At 48.3% G+C, this 20,279-nt stretch overlaps 1 protein-coding gene across 17 annotated transcripts in view; it reads right to left on the bottom strand.

Moving 5' to 3' along the window:
* NFASC (neurofascin) overlaps positions 1 to 20,279 on the bottom strand; it is a 194,015-nt gene that overhangs the window by 93,192 nt on the left and 80,544 nt on the right. For 16 of the 17 annotated variants that reach the window (XM_045841371.1, XM_045841370.1, XM_045841377.1 and 13 more), the window contains one exon: positions 11,821 to 11,966. The exons of the other annotated variant lie outside the window; for it this stretch is intronic. The gene's annotated coding sequence lies outside the window, so the exon portion shown is untranslated. The remainder of the gene's footprint in view (positions 1 to 11,820; positions 11,967 to 20,279) is intronic. 17 annotated transcript variants of the gene reach the window in all.

Raw genomic sequence — 20,279 nt, 5'->3', positions numbered from 1 at the left:
CCTCACCTTTGATATGTATCACGTCTTATGGGCTCCTTCCAATCCATTTTCCATGGTGCTATTACAGTGATTTTTCTAAATCCCCACCTGATCATGTCAGTGCCCTGCTGAAAACTCTTTCATTATCACCCCATCAATCTGCTAAGATCAAATCCAAGCTCCCCAGTGTCTCACACAAGGCTGAGATCAGGCTCCTGCAGGCCTTTCCATGTGCCACTCCCCCCCCACCTGCCGCCTCCTCCACACACACAGCAAATGCTTCCTAATTGAGTGACATGTCATTTTCTAAGCAAGCCATTCCACTTACTACCTCCACTCTTTACATGTGCCATCCTCTGTGTCTGAAAAGGCCTTCTCTCCTGGCCATGCGATTAATTCCCACTCAGTCCTCAAGACACCACTGTTCAGACATGAACATGCCCTGTGGTCCCCCAATGCCCACCCCAGCAGAGCTCATGAGAGTCCTTCTCCACTGCTCCTTAAACCTGCCTCCAAACCTGGGGCACTCAGTGCACTGCGGTAAAACCACACGCTTAACCTAAGGTTGGAGACCTTTTACGTAAAGGTCTAGGCAGTAAATATGTATGCCTCATGAGACATACATGTCTGTCACAACTGGCCATTGTAAATGAGAGCAGCTACGGACAATAAGGGGGCCTGCACACGTTCCACTAAAACTTGACTTACAAGCAGGCAGTGGTCTGGAAGCAACTCAGTTCGCTCACCACTGGCTTGAACTTTCCCCCTCTGCGGAACCCTCGGGGCTCATACCAGGCCCTGACCGTTCTCGTGTCCCCCGTGACAGATGCGGTCCCTGGCGGGGAGGAACTATGGAACGGAAGATTCAAGCAAATGTCTCAATCCTGCCATGCAAGTTTTATAAATTACTTGCTTCCCAAGCCTACTTTTTAAAATCCCCAAAATGAAAATAAATATTTGTTTTGCCTGATTCAGAGGGTGGTCATGAGACCAAATGCACAATGCACAGGAACACGAAGCATGATACAAATGTCAGCGTTTCACTGTCCTGATTGTACTCCTTTCCAGGGAGCCCGAGTGACTCTGGTACATGCAGACCTCTATGTCTGCTCTGAATCATGGGTAAACCAAAGTCCAAGAGCTGGCCTGGGATCTGCCCAGCAGGTGGCTGGTCTGGGGCTTAGCCGCAGGCCGCTCGCTGCCTTACAGCATCCCCCTGCTCTGGGAGTGAAGGGCAGGCGAGACCATGTCTCCTCTCACTGCCACTCCACTCTCCTTCTCCCAGAGTCCAGGTCCACAGATGCCCTTGCACAGGGTGTGAGAGAGTGAGTGAGACCGATGGATGGCTTAACAGTCTCCAAGGCTGCCCTGCGATTTCAGGGTAGTTTCTGGGCTGGCGTCAGCAGGATCTGATGATTGTCTAGCAGTGGCCAATGAGAAGGATGGCGTCAAAATTTCTAGGTTGGGAAAGTGAATTAGGATGATACTAATAACTGGCATAAAAATACAGAAGGAGACTAAATCTGGTGGGGGTTGGGGTGTAGGGACGTCATAACCTTGGAATGGAATGTGTTCGGTTTGAAATGTTCAGAGCCACAAGCGAAACAGTTCTGCAGATGCTGCGAGGCTATGCTCCCGAAGTAATGCCTAAGGACGCACCACCACACGAATGCTACAAAGCCACACGCCAGCAATTAGTTCTTAGAATAAACCATCAGATGACTGAAATAGTACTGCAAGAACCAACGAGGGAACACAGTCACCCATCATGCCACAGGATATGGTGGGGGCAAAGAGAGATAATGAAAGCCCAACAGAGCCAACACAAAACAGCCATTCTGCAAGATAAAAACAAAACACAAAAAACACAGCAGACCTTATGATCATTATAGCTGCCCGGAAGCCACCTCTTCAGAAGTCGGAGAGAGGAGCTGAAACAAAGGAGGAAAGAGAGGCGCAGGAGCTGAGGGGAGGGGAAGGGCAGGCGGGCAGGGCTGAGGAGCTCAGACGCACCCGCAGTGGGCAGACAGGCAGGCCAGCCCTCAAGTAGTGTTCCCAATACAAATCAATTAACAGTAGCAGATGATTTATACATAAATGTATACCAGAGTGGCTCAGGTTACCACAACAATCATGTTCTCCCTCACTTTTCATTTCTTTCTTGAGGAAAAGCACAGTAAGGGCTGCGTGTGGCCGCCCCTATCACATTCGCCTTGGCAGGAAAGGCACTGGCCTACCATGCAGGACAGACAGTTTCTGCACAGCACAGCACCAGACCGGGTTCCCGCCTCTCGCCCCTCCCCAAACAGGCCATCTCCCCTTTGCTCCTGCTTTGCTTAGGACAAAAATGCGGTCCCTTCCTTCTCCACAGTGCAAATTGTGTCCTCGCCAAGACCCTGAGCAGCAGCAACCCCCCGGTTGCCGTCCCTGATTTCCCACTGAGAGGAGGCTGCGATCTCCCTCACGGGCCCAGCAGGCCACGCGCTCTGTCCAGCAGTCATTTGTTCCTCCTGTGGGGTTAGTTGTTCTCATGTCTGTCTCCTGCCTCACACTCTGAACTTCTGGAGCTCAGAGTCCCTGTCTTGTCTCTCTCTGTAGTGAGAAAGTATAATAAACATTCGTGGGATGAGTGAACAGCTGTCTTACCAAAGACTTCCTATTACTAGGAGATATTTATCCTATGAACAAATCAGCATGTTATAAATCCTTGGTTAATATCCCATTCAACAAAACTGTTGTTACAGTATCAGCCTGACTGATAAAGAATACCGGTAACAACCTAAACTTACGATATCTGGTCAGCATACTGCCACAGACCGTGTCCCTGCTCAGCAGACCTGCTTCCTTTTTTTCTGAAATCTCTCCTTCACTCCCTCTCAGACCTTCCCGTCTCACCTCAGCCAGGGCCACCCAGCCTTCTCCATCCTGCACGCAGATTCTCAGAATGCAGGGATTCAGCTGCCCCAAGCATTAGCCCCACACCTGCCATCAACTCCGTTCCCAGCCTCCCCTCCCCCTTATCCCGAGGGCCTCGTGAGCTGCCCTGGGTTCTGAATCCACTTTCAGAAGAGGGACTGTCCCAGGACTGGACACTATGGGGGCCTCCCTCCCTTCTCCCCTCCAGCCCTCTGACACCCCTGCCACCTCCCTCCAGTCACTCATGCCAAGGAAGGAACGATGCAGCAGAGGCCGACCCGAGCCTCCTGCACCCCCTCCACTCACAGGCTTCTGAAGGCCAGGGGGCTGGGTTTCCCAGGAAACCTGCAATGCCCTCTACTGAAGATCAACAGCCTATCCCAGAGAGATAGCACCAAGGAAGGAGAAAGACAGAGGGGACTCTGGACGAAGGTAAAATGAGAAGGAGAAGCAGCAAGGAGCTCCCTGGCTTCCCCTTCAGAGAGCACCTGCCAAAGAGTTACATTTCCCCAATCTTCCCTTCACCCCCACAAAATGGCCCGTGTCTCAGCATCTTCAGGAAAGGCTGTTCACCTCTATAACCCTCCCACTTCTGCTTTTGAAGGGCTGTGGAACAACACTGAAAGAGTCTCCGGGGCACAAGGACCTCACAGCCTAAGAAAGCACTCACCAGCCTGCTTCTAGATCTCTGCCTCTCCCCATGCCCAGGAGAGAGACCCGGCTTCCTCGCCTGTGTGGGGAGGAACCCGTTGTCTTCTGGGATTTTTCAATACCCAAGGAAACCTCGTATAGGGGGTTCAACTCCCCCTTCCCCCTCCTTCCTTCTCAGGGTTGGAAGGAGGTGGGCTCCATCTGCTCCGTGGCTGTGTTTCATTCAGGCTTGGCTCCCTTTCACTGTCATGGGGAGAGATCTGGGAGGAGTGAGGGGCTGTGTGTTTAACCACTGAGAGCGATCTGCTTAGTGGTGGCGGTGGTGGCAGGGGCTCCCCGCAGGCCTTGCTCCTCCTCTCCCTGTCTCAGCTGAGTTCGAGGAGGCCACAGGCTCTCAGGAGTGTGAGTGTGGGGTGTGTGTGTGTGTGTGTGTGTGTGTGTGTGTGGTGGGGCGTGGAGGTGCGGGGAGAACAACGGTATCAGATGGCCCTGATTCCCACCTGGGGAGGAGGTGGAGGGGGATACCTGGGTTTAGGATTAGCATTTTGGCTGAAAACAGCTGTTTCCTGCTCAACACCCAGAACTAATCTATAGGTTGAAACCTGAGCGGAGTGGCAATTAAATTGGGGGCAAGGGAGGGAAGGAGCGGGAAAGAAGAAAGGGGAAGAGACCTTTCCATCAAGATGATCACTGAGAGTATCTAGTGTCCACACAAGGCTCCCCAGGGGCACAGAGCACTCACAGGGCACCCCGGTATTCACGACACCAGGCGGGCTGAGGCCCCCAGGAAGGATGCACCCGTGGAGAAACCGCAGCCACTTCAAGGGTGGGAGGGGCATGCATCTTGCTGCCTCCTTACGACTGATGGAGACATTAAGCCACAGCCCTTGGCTGCAGAGACACGCTGCATTCTTTCTCACGACTGCGTCCTGTGGGCCTGCCACAGAGTTTTTAACCGCCTCCTTGGAGTGGACTATAGGCTGTCTTCTTTGTTTTCCCCGTTTCTACAACACTGCAACGCACATCCTTGAACATGTACCCTGATATATGAGGAAATGGGCTATTGCACTAACTGTCTCTTTGAACCCAGGCCAACTGGGCCTGGCACATCTTATCTTGGCACAGAGAAGAAGCTTAAAGTGTACAGGTGGCCTGGTCCACAGCCCAGCCCTGCTGACAGCCCGCCGTACAGGCCCGCGGTAGCTGGGCACCCTGGGAAGGACGTTGTGGTGCTGCAATCCAGCCAGATTTCTCAAGTTCTTTGGGGCTGTGCATCTGCTCATTATTACTGCTTATCCAGTCACCCTCCGAGGGGCAGGACGAGGGAACAGAAGTGGAATGAAAGAACTGTCAAACGCAGTCAGTGTAGCTGCCGACAGCTGACCTACACGCTGTGCAGGCAGGGGCTGGCATGTCTGTGAATAAGTGAATCAGTGCACATCTGTGAATTTCTACTACTCAGGTCCCGCTGACTGGTCCCGTTCATGATTAACTGAGTTCTCACCAGTCTCGTTCCTAATAAAGATTAGCAGGCAAAGATGGTTGGAAAGATGGTTGGAAAGGAAACAGCAGTTAACACGCAGGGTATGTGGGCAGCTCCCACCGGGAGAAAACCAAGGCCTGAGAAGAGGAGCAGGAAACGGCCCCACTTTTGGGGGATTCTGCCCTCCGGGAAGGGAGGAGCCCCACCTTTCCACAACTCAGGAAGCCAGCTTCTCTCTGTCTGGGCTCCCAGGCTTCCACCCTCAGGGAGAAAGTTTCACAGCAATTAGACACACATCTTTCTTCACAGCTGGGGAGAGAGGGTTGTCAACCTCCCCACCCCCTCTTCAGTCGGGTGGAAGAGACACCCGGGAGAGCAGCAGCTGTCTCCCCAGGGCCTGTCATTAAAGGGAAATGGCTCAGAGGAGCTGGAGGGGGAAGTGATCATAATTCTGTGTGACAAGTCTCCAGGGGCGGGACCCAAGGTTTGGGTAGGGTAAGAAGGGGACCCCGGGGGGAGAGAAAGTGGAGAATGAAGGCAGAAGGCCAGAAAGGGAGGCGTGGGTTCAGTATGAAAAGACTGAGGACTCCTCAGCAGTGAGACAGTGACCGTGCAGCCCACTAATTCCACTCCTGCGCATGTGCCCGAGAGAACCAAAGCCATGCGTCCACAGGAAAACGTGCACATGAGTGCTCGTGACAGCCAAAAAGGTGAGACCACTGCACACCCATCGGCCAACGCAAGGAGAAATGCAATGGGGTGTACCTGTGCACTGGGATGCTGTTCAGCCATAAAAAGAATGAACTGCTGACATCTGCTATAACACAAATGAACCTCAAAAACATCATGCTGAGTGAAAGAAGCCAGACACAAAGGAACACATATGGGATGATCCCATTCATGTAAAATGTGAGGGACAGGACGACAGGAAGACCAGCGTGGGGGGAAGGGGCATGGCTGCTAATGGGTGTGGGGTTTTTGAGGGGAGAAGGTGAAGAAAATGTTCTACAATTGTAATGATGGGTGCCCAGCTCTGTGAATAAATTAGAAATCATTGAGTTGTTTGCCTGGAATACGTGAATTGTATGGTATGTGAATCATACCTCAATAAAGCTATTGCTTAAAATATTAACAAGAAAAAAGAATTACATTAGCACTGGGAAGACTTTGTTACAAAACTGTAGTATTTCAAAAAGGAAAGGAAGAAAGTCCATTGTGACAGCCATTCGAGAGCAGCAGCTGTAGTCTGAGCTAGCCCATGGCCATGGGCCTCCACACGGGCCACAAGATGGCCAAGGACACAAGCACCCCAGGAGCAGCCGCCACAGGGGCCTCCCCAAGCACGCCAAGTTCGCGTGGACAAGATCCGAGGGGTGCGTGCCACACAGCTGCCCCAGGCCTCCAAGTGGGGCCTGAAATCCATCAAGAAAAGGGCGAGGATCTCAACTATAGTTGAAAACTAAAAGGATAAAGGAAAAATGATGGGAAGGGTGGGGACACTCATCCCTACCAAAAGGAAGAGAGAGAAGCTGAGCGACATCCTGGTGGCCATGAGGCAGCGGCCGCAGCCAAGGACAGAGCCGTCCCCCGTGTATGTAATGAAATGTTCTCAGAAAGAAAAGCAAAGTGGATGATTAAGTTTATAAATGCAGTTTCAAATGTTCAAAGCAATTCATGAACTAAGTTTATTAATGGAATCAAACACATGCTTGTTAAGATTTGAGATTTATGAAGAGAATTAAAAAATCTGTCAGTTGGAATGAAAATGTTTTGGGGTTTGTAACTTTAATATATTAAATACTGATTAAAAAAAAAGACCCAGGGCTAAGTTCTTGCACACCACCTTGAGAGAGGGACGAGCTGTACGTTTTGGAATGCTGCAGAAAGAACAGCCTGCAAGCACCATCTCTGCCCCCTCGGCATCTTTCCTGAAGACACCGGTGCAAATCCCAGCCACCTTCCTTTCAGACACAGCCTCCTGGCCCCGGGCGCTGCCCAGTGGGCTCCCAGGCTCCCTGAATGGGCTGTCCACTTAGAGACTAGGTCACTGTCCATCCACTCACGATGTCCCTCATGTTAAGCTGCTTACTCCAACCTCTATTTGTGGGATCCCAGCCTGATTTCAACAGAGTAAGGCTGTAAAGCCATTTGAAAACCATACACTGAGCTAACGCAGGACAAAAATAAGGGGCATGACAACAGGAGAACTTGGGGTGGGGGAAAGAAAGAGAGATGACCTTCACCCCTTAACCAGACTATGAGCTTCCTGAAAGTGAGTGTCTTCCACCTTTTTTCTGTGTCCTTCATGGGAGCAAATGCCACCAAAAAGCAGAACATGACTGGGCTTAATAGACGCGAAAAAAAACTTGGCTAGGAAACTGCACAGGCCGGGGGAAACACATCTATATGGATTCAGAGATGGCGCGTCAGGAGGAAGTGACTCACAATCCTTCCGGAACACGCACAGGGCACGGACACAGAGCCACACGCCCGAGTCTCAGTCCCACCTCAGCCACTTGCCTGCCGTGTGGTCTTCAGCAATCTGTTTACTCTCTTAGAGCCTCAGTTTCTGGTCTTTGAGTGGAACAGGTACTTATTGTAAGCTTGTGATGATTATTAATTAAACAAATTAAATGTGTTAATTCATCTTATTTATTTTTTGAGTTAATTTGTTTTAATGAATGGGGTTGTGTGTATATGTGTGTGTGTATATATATATGTATATTTCTATATTTGTTAATAGATATGTAAAATTATCTAACCCAAGACCTGACAGACACTTGGCATTCAGAAACCACTGGTCCCTTCCCCTTTCCCCCAAGCTGCAGCTGCTATATTGCTCTGCTAAATGGCTTTGGACAAGCTTGGCTTTCAAATCTACAAAACTACTTTGTAGATCTACAAAGTACACAATGTCTGTGCAAATAACCGCATGCTGGCTCTGTGACCCAGGAGTTATTATTTATTCTTAGAGCCAATGTACGGTTATCCGAGGAGGCACCAGAGAGAAAGGGAGGCTCCTGCAAGACCCCAGACCAGCCAAAGCGGCGGTGGGCTCCCCTCTCCCCTGCTTCTGCCAGAGTCTCCTTAACCAAAGCCCTTTACACTCCTGAAGACCCTCACGCCTTCTTCATGCCAGCTTCTTCCACCAATGCCCATGACCTATGACAGCAAATGTACTTGGATGGAGTAGGCCCCAGAGAGGTAGCTGGCTCAGCTCTTCAGAAGTGACTTCTACCTGCTGGCAATATTGGTTTAGCTGCTGATGGTTCCAGGATAGCAAATCCCCGGTTGCATTTTTAAATTCCTTTCTGACATGATAAGGGGGCCCAGGGAGGAAGGGACGAAGACAGCGGGAGGGAGCAGCATCTGTTCCTCCTCTCCTCCCTCCAGCCCTGTGCATTTACATCCAACACAGACATCAGTCTGGACCCAACTGCCATCCTGGCAGGCTGCTAGAGGCTGGAGGAGATGTGAAAACACAGGAGCCTGGAGGAGGGGAGGTGGGACAGACAGGGGAGGGCTGTTTCATGCATTGTATGTACCACTTGTCTAGGAGTCTGGTGCAAAGCGCAGGCAACTCCGATTCTTGCACCAGACACTGCCGGCTCCAGTGGTGCCGAAGACAGCTTTGTAATGTGTGCCCTGAGCAAGCATGCAGAAGGGCCTCCCTTTGCTACGGTCCGTGGTCCTCCCATGAGAAACAGAAACTCTGTGTTGTGACATGCCATTCCAAACCCAGCAGCCCAGCCTCCAGTAAGAAGGTGGGTTTATCAGGCATCAGGAAAGGCTGAGAGCAGTGAATCACTTTAGCAGAAATGAGGTGATAACACCAGCTACTAAGGGGAACAGATTTCACGGCTGCCACCCACACCCCCTCACCTAGTCCTGTAGATCTCAGAGCTCCCAGAAGAAAGGGGCCAAGCACGGGTGCTGCCTCAGCGGCCTGGAATCAGCCGTGGGCAGGAGGTGGGAAGCAATGTAGACCATTCCTAATGCAGCTCCATGGGTCTGCCCCCCCCCCCGCCATGGCTCTGTGTCCTGAGCCCATGCTGCCTGCGATGGCCTGTTGTAATGTTTCTGAAGGAGAGAGGCCCATATTCTCCCCAGCAGGCGGGGGGCTTAGGAGCGTGAGTGCAATTAACCAAATGGATCCACTTGGGAAATTGAAGGCCTGGGGAAGCTGGTCTGCAGACTGCTCCCAATATGCCAGAGGGCAGGTGTCCACTTGGGGAGGACCAGGTGCTGAAGCACTGGGGGTGGGGAGTGGAGGAGGGGAGAGACTGCTGTGAGCGCAGGAAGGTGCTTCTCTGGAGCTGGGGGTAGGGGTGGAAGAGTGTGCCCCCGAGCAGATGCCTGGGGCAGCTCCAGATGGCAGTGGCCTCAGAACAAAAGGACAAGAGCCAGAGGGAAGGAGGACCACTAAATGGAGGACTTGCTTTTATGAGGCTTCCTAAATGGAGAGGCAAAATTGGATTTCCACCTGGAAGCCAGTAGAGGCTTGCTCAGAAAGTTATGCAGGGGTTCCAGGGAGACTTGAGACAAGCCACTTGGAAATACACTGTGGCTGGAACCCAGTGGTCAGCGGTCAGCGGCGCGGCTCCCAGTGCGGGGCTGTGGGACTTGAATTCAGGTGCTGCACTGGCTTAGACAGGGAGCTGAGAGCACGTTCCCAGTCTTTCTGTACTTCCGTCACCAGGAAAACGTGGGCAATCACGGGCCCTCTCTCACTGGGCTGCTGTGAGGAGGACTAAAAGGAAAGCGCAGGTTGAGTACAGAGCACGTGGCCTGGTGTGGGGGGCATGGCCAAAATGTTGATTATGATGATGATGATTATGATCCTCCAAAGAAACCTGGATCAGCTCCCCTTCTCTCAGAACTTATTGTTCCCTCAAAAGCCGCATGTCTCTGCTCTCGGGCATTCTCTGCGCTCCTTTTTAAAGCCTCTCGCAATGTGTGGGTGCTTCCACCCCAGGGAAAACAGCCCACCACTCATGCGTCTGAGTGTAGTGCGGCCTCTGTTGCTAGTTAATTCCGTGAATCTTAGAGAAATAACTTTTTGGGTTCATTCACCAGTCCAGCAGGAATGATGGCGCCAGCCTTGCTCCCGGCACAGCAGGGTCAGCAAAGTGAAACGACACAATGTAAATGGACACACGGCAGAACTGAGGCTCTGAACCAACACTGGGGTTTCCTGATTAGCTTCACATGCCCAGAGTGTGCTCTGCGTCAGGTGGGACACCTAACGTGACTCCAGCTGCCCACAGGTGTGCTGTGGGGGGAGGGTCTCCCGGGGTCCTTAGGCAGCCAGAGTGTTTGTGCCCAGGGAGGGCTGTGAAGATGGTCTGGGGGGAACAGGGATAGGAAGTGGGGAGGGTACATGAAAAAGTGCCAGGAGAGGGGACACGGTGACACAAAGCTGGACTAACTCCCAGTTCTGTCACAAACAGGGGATCTGTTCCCACATCGTTCTGCATATCTTTACATGTTCATTAAAATAACCTGGCATACCACTTTTGCAGCCAGAGTCCTCCAAATACACTACAACAAAAGAATGGGGCCCCTCCCCACCACTGCCAGCCGGTATATTCAAGCTCCACGTTCAGTAACAACATCCGGTGAAAAAGCCGTGTGGTCAGGTGGGGTCCCCAGGTGGTCCCTACAGCCTGTTCTAAGCATGCTGCAGCCCTAATGGGCCCTCACAGAAGCCACCTTAATAGACAAGTACATCTGAGCTGCTGTTGTATGATAAATAATAATAACCTTCATTTACTGAACACCTGCTATACGCTAGGCGCTGTGCAAGGCTCTTTATATGTTTAAACTTTGATTTAATCTTTACAACAAGATGTTCATTATTAACCCCATTGTATAGACCAGCAAGCTCAGGCCTGGGAGTGATTAGAAATTTTCCTGTGGTCACAAAGCAAGCAGAGCGGGATTCTGTCTGGATCCCACACCCATGTCATTCACACGTGTGCTCCCACCTTGCCACCCGCCTCCTGCCCACGGCCTCCCAGCCCCATCTCCAACTCTCTCTGGGAGAAAAGAAGACATCTGGAAGGGGAGCTGGAGTGAGAAAGACAAATGGCAATGAGGCCCAAAGTCAAGAAGAGGAACACCCTTCTCTGTTCAGGCACCCAGGAAGACTCCCCCGCCTGCAGCCTCCAGGCTGTGAGCGTGGGGGTCCACTGTCAGTTACTTCTTGGTTAGAACTGTAGCTCTCACCTCTTGCACGTCCTCCCCTGGCTTGATATTAAAACAGGAGATGCTGGGAGCAGCAGGAAATTCTAACCCAGATGGAACAATGCAAACCCTGGACATGGAGTGTGGCTTCAGTGATGTCAGCCTCGGCTCCTTACTGCTCCCGGACAGCTGTCCATCTGCCAGGGCCCAGCACCCTGCCAGGAGGAGGGGTCCTCAGACTGCCCCCAGGAGTCCAGGACTGTTACTCAGGAGGCTCTAGTCGTGGAGGCTGAGGGGGGATGCTGGTTACAAACAAAGCTGCTTCCCGAGTTCTCCACTAAGGGGAACTGTGGTGACAGGGGCAAGGCTCAGCCAGCTGACGGCATGGGGAGGGGAAGGGGCAAACACTCTCCCAGCGCCAGCCTCCCTGCAAAGGAGGGCCTAGAAGTCTGGCTCTGTGGCCAACTCTGGGGAGAAAGAACTTCCCCCCCGCCAGAAGATTCTGGGGTCCAGGCAAAGAACCTCCTCTTGCCAATGGAGCAAGAGTCAGGGACTTCCCCCGCCCTCACCCTCCAGGACAAGCCCCAGGCCCAAGCCCCACTCACCGTCTCTGCCTCATTCAGCCTCCTTCTTGCAACACCAGGGGAGGCCCCCTCTCAGTCTGCAGCGGGAAGGACACCTCCGGTGTCCCAAAGTGCACATATGTCAATCAACGTCACAAAGCAAACACAAAGAAGACCCCAGGGTCACTCTAGGAAAGAAAAAGAACAGGCTTTGTGGTTTGCTGCTTGTCCATTCACTGGGAAATGACATCTGGGCCCACCCTTACTGGGAAGATTCTGCATAGCATAACTGCGTCTTTGTTCAAGGGAGTTCAAAGCGCTCTGCTGAAACGGGGCAGCGTCGGCAAGGTGCCTAAACATGTGAGACTCTGGGCCGGTGGGGGGTCATCTCTCTCATCCATAAGCTCATTATTGGTGCCCTGACACCGTGATCTAACTGCTGAGTCCCTAGTCGCCTAAAGGAGTTAAGGCATATCTCAAAGAATCTCTCCTACACCCAAGGGAGAATTTACTCTTAATTACCGCATTAATTTTCTTAACTTACTTAGGAGAACTATTAGGTTTTTCTTCCCCATCTACAGATAATCAGACTGAGTTCACCGTAAATAAATCTGTAACACTTTGAAAGGAGATCTCATTTTAGTGCCAGGGGACACCGATTTGGGTTCTAGCTTATTACGTCAGGCGAGGTGGATCGCTGCCCTCCCACGTCTCAGGTTCTGTGTCTGTACATGGGAAGAGGGCACAGGAGGGAGGGTCGACCACAGGGCCTTCAGTGAGGATGCTGCAGGTCCGCATCCCAGCTACAGTCCTTCTGGGCAATCACTTAAACTTTTTCAGTACAGGTGACATAGCTCATTTAACTATTTGCTTTAAAATTAAAATGTATCTGCAGGAAACGGTAAAATCCGGGTCTGTAGAGGGGAATGCGGCACCATCTATCAAAGTAAGCGTGCTCACTGTCTGACCCAGACAGCCCAGGCCCAGTGTTCTGTCTGGAACACGCCCTGCACAGCTACGCTGTGATCTTCAGGATTGCTACCACGTTGGAAAAAAAGGAAAAAATGTGTTTACAATACTACCATTTGTTTAAGAAAAAGGGAGGAACAAAACATATGTATGTATTTGCTTATATTCTTTTAAAATACAATAAAAGATAAAACATAAAATTCCAAAGGCCTACAGGGAGGGGGAGGAATGAAGTAGAAAGGACAGGGAGAGAAGCTGGACTTCGAATACACCTTGTTTCGTGGATTTGCTTTGGAACATGTATCTGACAAAATTATAGAACACATCATTTTTAAGAGCAATCTCTAAAATAAACATAAAATGCAATGAATGAGTCTGTCTCTGTGTCTAGTTGGTCGGCATAACTGCACAGAGGGAAAGGCAAACACAGGAAGTGCACTGCACAGCCTCAGAGGAAAATGCCGGAAGGGCAAAAAGAACTGCCCCCTACCCTGAACTGTTTTCAATAATCTATTGCTAAATACTATGGTGGTGGTATTATTATTATTATTATTATTATTATTATTATTATTATTCTGAAACTTTTGTGATTTAGGGATAAATCAAATGAGTAATAATACTGATGTTGCTGAGAAACAAGAGTTTCTTGTTGAAAGGGGATACAAATGTAAGATTGAGATCAGGCCAAAATTCTGTAGCCCTGATTGTGAATGGAAAGTATCAGTGTGTTTTATCTTTCACACACACACACACACACACACACACGTGTGCGCGCTTGCGCTTCCCAGCTCTGTTCACTTGAGGCCTAGAAACAAGGATCATTCTAGTAGGAATGAACACCCCTACCAATCAGATTATGAATTCTAATCACCACCCCCCACAAGGAAACGCAGCTTCCTTGGAGAAATGTCTGACGCAGCCAATGTGCAGGCTGAGCCCAGAACACCGCGTCACACCAGAGCAGTGAACAAAGGTCAGCGACGACGGGAGCTGTGCCTGGAGGACTCAGAAGCCAGCCCGGAGGGGGCTCCCCGGCCAAGCTGAGCCCCAGTGAGGATCGTTGCTGCAGGAGAATGAAGCTAGCAAATGTGTTTAAGCCGCAGAAATCCCTAATAACATTTTCTAAAACTCCAACCAACCCATGAGTCACCTTTTGGGGATGTTACAGAAATACTTCATTATTCTGCAAACTGGTGAATCAAGCAAAAGAAGGAGTGGGCAGAGGTCCAGCTGAGTCGAGACTGGCCTTGGACTGATAATTGTTGAAGAGAATAATGGGTAGATAAGGTTCATTGAATTATTCTCTCCTCTTCTGCAAAATATTTTCAAAATAAAAATAAATTGTAAGCACCAGAACAGGTTGAAAAGTCATTAGAGTGCTAATTCTCGCACACTCATTTAATCTGAGCAGCACTCCAGATAAAGACAAGGGATACTGAGACCACTGCCCCCAGTCTACACCAGAGGGACATGGGTGTAAAGAACCCCTGCGTCAGGATTCGGTCCCACGTGCTCTTACCCTGAAGGCCACTGCTCCGCAGCTGCCTTGTCAACACCCTCATTTGCATAGCTGGGCAAATACAACTTTCCTTGCCTATATGCCTAATAATTCTTTGTACATATATTTTACTGGGGTCATTTGAAAACTGGAGGTCAGATCTGTTCTTTGGGGCTGCCGTGAGGGTCAAATGAGAGCTCTGATTTGAAGACAGACAGACGGATATAAAGACAGACAGAAGCCCTGGCTGGCATAGCTCAGTGGATTGTGCGTGGGCTGCGAACCAAAGTGTCGCAGGTTCGATTCCCAGTCAGGGTACATGTCTGGGTTGCAGGCCATGACCTCCAGCAACCACACATTGATGTTTCTCTCTCTCTATCTCCCTCTCTTCCCTCTCTAAAAGTAAATAAATAAAATCTTAAAAAAAAAAGACAGAGAACCCTTACAGACAAGTGAGACCACAATCACCACCAGCACTTTTATGGGCTAAATGACAAGTGAGACTTCAAGCCCAGGAAACAGCCTCTCCACCTGACCCAGCAGGGATGAAAGGCTCCAGGAAGGATACCTGATGCTCTGGGGAGAAACACGGATGAAAAAAGATCTGATATCCTTGAAGGCTGCAGGACCAGTGGCTCCCAGTCACTGATGGGTGGGACCGGGGCCAGGTGCTGGGCGCCTGGGGCACAGCCTCCAGACTCGGGAAGGCCAGATGACTACTGGGTTCCTCCGAATTCGGCCTGGTCTGGAGAGTTGAGTAATGCCCAGGGGAGGGCGCTCACCAAGGACAAGCGGACAAGAGGAAGGCGCAGAATGTCAGGCTGAAGACAGAAAGGAGTGCCTGGGTTGCTCACCAGGTCCCAAACTGCTCTCTTGGGGTTCGTATCTTAATGTCTGCCTGGGGAGCATTTAGAGTCCTTCTCAGCAAATGTTCATGCTCAGACTGTTCTCCTCTCTGCCACAGAACAAACGCTGGTCTGGGAAGTCTCCCACACTTTTTCTCTTTGAAAGCCTTTGATTCCATCGGTGCGTATATCTGGAGAAGCACAAAATAAACTTCTTCTGGTCCTGTGCTTCTGCCCCTGATTGTTCAGGGTGTGCTCGGGGGGCCGAGACTCAAACACTCGTTCTATCTCTGTCTCTGTTTCTCTCTCGGAGTTCTTATTTAAGCATTTAAAAATCATTTTACTTGCTATTTGAAGAGTTAATCATTCACATGATGTGAAACTCAAAAGACACAAAAGAATATACAGTAAAAGTGTGTGTGTGTGTGTGTGTGTGTGTGTGTGTGTGTGTGTGTAACTTTCTCTCCTGAACCAGTCCACTGCTTTCCAGTCCCACTCTGCGCCTCTCCCGGCCAGCCACTGTCACCAGATTCATGTGAGACTGTCTACGCATACACAGATACATTTTTTAAAGCCACAGCAAAACATGCACAGGACTTGCATGCTGAAGACTATGCAACACTGATGAAAGAAATCACAGATCTAAATAAATGGAGAGACATTGTGCTCGAGGATTGGAAGACTCAACAGAGTAAATACGCAAATTCTCCCCAAATGAACATACTTGTTGAATGCAATTTCTATCAAAATCTCAGCAAAAGTTTTAGTAGATATAGATTATTCTAAAACAAAAACAGGAGAAGCTTTTTGAAGTCTAGGGCTAAGCAACAGTTCTTGGATTTGATGCCAAAAGCATGGCCCATCAAAGGAAAAATGGATAAAATGAACTCCATCAAAATCAAAACCTTTGCTCGGAGAGAGAGGGTGGAGAGTGGTACCAGCCACGTGTGTGACGGCAGCTCTAGGAAACAGGAATAATTCTCAAAACTCAGCAGTGAAGACCCAAACAGTTCAAGGAGAACGTGGCCAAAAGACAGTTCACTGAAGCAGATATTCAAACGGCACATAAGCACTTGAAAAGATGCTCAACATCATTAGCCATTAGGGTAACGCAAATTAAAACCACAATGGGAAAAAGCAAACAAACAGTGAGATATACACCTATCAGAATAGCTAAAAAAAAGTGACCTAGTAATCCCACTATTAGCTATTTAGCCAAGAGAAATGAAATATATGCCCACACAAAAGCCTACATGTGAATATTTACACCACATTTATTCATAATTGCTAAAAACTAGAAACAAGCCAAAGACCTATTAACAGGTGAGTTGATAAATGAACTGCAGTAACACAAAGAAATACTATTTACCACTAAAAAGAAATGATCTACTGATATATGCAGCGACTCAGAGGCATCTCAAATATACCATGTTAAGTAAAAGAAATGAATCTCAAAAAGCTACATACCGTACGACTTAGTTTATGTGACATTCTACAAAATGTGAACTCGAGGGACGTAATAGAGATCACTGGTTACCACGGGCTGAAGCTGGGAGGAGAGGATTAGCTGGAAAGCGTACAAGAGAACTTTTCAGAATGATGGAGAGATATTCTGTATTTGACTATGGTGGTAATTACACAACTATATAAGTTTGCAAAATTCATAGGATTGTACACCTGACTAAGCTGAATTTTATTTTATGTAAATTATTCCTTTGTAAACCTACTTGGAACTCCCCCCACCCCTTAAGGTACATGTGAAGACAGGTTAGAACCTAGGAGAAGATACTGAGTGTGCACACACCTGACAAAGGATTACTCTCAAGAACATGTATAAAGAAGGACTATTGTCAGAAAGACAACAGAGAATAAGTGCTGGCGAGGATGTGGGGAAAAGAAACCCTTGTGTGCTGGTGATGGGGTTATAAATTCTGTAGCTACTATGAAAAACAGTATAGAGATTCCTCAAAAACTTAAAAAATGAAACTACCTATGATCCAGCCATTTAACTGCTGGGTATTTATCTAAAGAAATCAAAAACACCAATTTGAAAAGATACACACACCCCATGTTCTCTGCAGCAGTATTTATGATGGCCAGATACCGGAGCAACCTAGGGGGCTGTCGATAAGATGAGTGCATAAAGAAGATGTAGTACACGCAGGGGAGGGCAAAAGGAGGTTTACAGTTGTGAGTACATGAAACAGAGTTTGTTCTTGTACTATTAGTTATTAACTACTGTATTATTTATTTGCATTACAACTGTAAACCTCCTTTTGCCCACCCCTATACACACAATGGGATAACACTTGGCCACAAAAAAGAGGGAAGTCTTGCCACTTATGACATGGATGAACCTAGAGGGTGTTATGGGAAGTGAAATAAGTCAGACAGAGAAAACAAACACCACATGATTTCACTTATGTGTGAAATCTGAACAAACAAACTAGCAAACCAACAAACCAGAAACTAACTCATAGATACAGAAAATGAACTTATGGTTGCCTGAATGGGATGAGAGTGCAGACGGGTGGACACAGTGAAAAGGGTTAGAAAGCAGAGACTTCCCGTTGTAAAATAGGTCACGGGGGTGTGAAACACAGCACAGGGAGCACGGTTGATTGCTCTGTGTGGTGCCAGATGAGCACCAGACTTACGGCACTGGGCCTCGTAAAGTATATAAATGTTGTGTATCTGAAATTAATAGAATGTTTTATGTCAATTACAATCTAAAAATAAATAAAAAAGAAATGTATAAAGAACTTCTTTAAGTAAATAAGAGGATAAACAAACCAACTGAAATAAAAGCAGGAGATAAACAGAAATACTTATGACAAGTAGATATACTGGGGACCCTGGCTCCTGTGGCTCAGTGGGTTGAGCGCTGGCTGTGAACCAAATGATCGCCAGTTTGATTCCCGGTCAGAGCACATGCCTCCTCAGAGGCAACCGATCACTGTTTCTCTCGCACATCAATGTTTCTCTCCCTCTTCCTCCTTCCCTTCCCCCTTTCTAAAAAATAAATAAAATCTTTTTTAATAAAGACCATAATGAGATATCAATTGGCAAAAATTATGAAGTCTGACTATATCAACCATTGAAAGAGGTTGAAGACCCACAGAGTTTGTCCTACAACCATTACTGAAGTTTTACTTTGCTTTCTAAAGTGGACAACAGGACTTTCAGCCAAGATAGACAGGTAGGTAGACACACTGTGTCTCCTCCCACAACCAAAAGGACAATAACAAATTTAAAAACAAAGAACAACCAGAACTGACAGAAAATCAAACTGTATGGAAGTCTGACAACCAAGGAGTTAAAGAAGAAACATTCATCCAGACCAGTAGGAGGGGCAGAGACAGGCAGCCAGGGTGGAGAGGACTCCCAGCAAGGCAGCGGCTGGTCCTACATTCACATGCGGGTAAACCCAGAGGAACCACTGAGGAGCGAGACAGACTGCACAACTCAGGGCCCCAGCACAGGGAAACAAAGCCTCAAACCTCTGATTGAAAACACCTGTGCGGGTTGAAGCAGCAGCGGGAGAAACTCCCAGCCTTATAGGAGAGTTCATTGGAAAGACCCACAGGGTCCTAGAATGTACACAAACTCACCCACCTGGGAATCAGCACCAGAAGGGCCCAATTTGACTGTGGGTAGTGGGGGAAGTGACTGAGATCCAGCAGAGAGAGGAGGAAGCACCATTGTTCCCTCTTGGATCCCTCCTCCACATACAGCACCACAATGCAGTGACTGGGGTGCCCCACCCTGGTGATCACCTAGGGTTCTACCCCTCACTATGTAACAGGCGCACTGAGACAAAAAAAAAGGTCCGAATGAAGGAACAGTTCCAGAAAAAATACAACTAAGTGACAAAGAGATAGTCAACCTATCAGATGCACAGTTCAAAACACTAGTAATCAGGATGCTCACAGAACTGGTTGAATTTGGTCACAAATTAGATGAAAAAATGAAAGCTATGCTAAGTGAAATAAAGAAAAATATACAGGGAACCAACAGTGACAGGAAGGAAACTGGGACTCAAATCAGTGGTTTGGAGCAGAAGGAAGAAATAAACATTCAGCCAGAACAGAATGAAGAAACAAGAATTCAAAAAAAAAATGAGGAGAGGCTGAGGAACCTCCAGGACATCTTTAAACGTTCCAACATCCGAATCAGGGGTGCCAGAAGGAGAAGAGGAAGAGCAAGAAATTGAAAACTTATTTGAACAAATAATGAAGGAGAACTTCCCCAATCTGGCAAAGGAAATAGACTTCCAGGAAGTCCAGGAAGCTCAGAGAGTCCCAAAGAACTTGGATCCCCAGGAGAAACACACCAAGGCACATCATAATTACATTACCCAAGATTAAAAATGAGGACAGAATCTTAGAAGCAGCAAGAGAAAAGAAAACAGTTACCTACAGAGGAGTTCCCATAAGACTGTTGGCTGATTTCTCAAAAGAGACCTTACAGGCAAGAAGGGGCTGGAAAGAAGTATTCCAAGTCATGAAAGGCAAGGACCTACATCCAAGATTACTCTGTCCACTAAAGCTTTCATTTAGAATGGAAGGGCAGATAAAGTGCTTCTCAGATAAGGTTAAGTTAAAGGAGTTCATCATCACCCAGCCCTTATTATATGAAATGTTAAAGAAACTTATCTAAGAAAAAGAAGATGAACAAAACTATGAATAGTAAAATGACAACAAACTCACAACTATCAACAACTAAACCTAAAAACAAAACCAAACTAAGCAAACAATTAGAACAGGAACAGAACCACAGAAATGGAGATCACATGGAGGGTTAGCAACAGGGGAGTGAGAGGAGGAGAGAGGGGGGAAAGGTACAGAAAATAAGTAGCATAGATGGTAGGTAGAAAATAGACAGGGGGAGGGTAATAATAGTATAGGAAATGTAGAAGCCAAAGAACTTATATGTATGATCCATGGACATGAACTAAAGGGGGGAAATGTGGGTGGGAGAGGGTGGGCAGGGCGGAGGGGAATAAAAGGGGAGAAGTGGGACAACTGTAATAGCATAATCAATAAAATATATTTAAAAAAATAAAAATAAATAAAGTGGACAACAGGGTGTTGATGGTGGGTGGGAGAGTATAAGAGCACCAAATGGCACCGGGCAAAATATAACAAAGACTATATATTTAAAAATAAAATGGAATATTCACAAACTAT

The sequence above is a fragment of the Phyllostomus hastatus genome, unplaced genomic scaffold (genome assembly GCF_019186645.2).
Source record: "Phyllostomus hastatus isolate PE091 unplaced genomic scaffold, TTU_PhHast_1.1 phas_contig_36, whole genome shotgun sequence".
Lineage (NCBI taxonomy): Eukaryota > Metazoa > Chordata > Mammalia > Chiroptera > Phyllostomidae > Phyllostomus > Phyllostomus hastatus.
The sequence above is the reverse complement of the archived record's forward strand: the minus strand, read 5'-3'. Positions and strand labels throughout refer to the sequence as shown.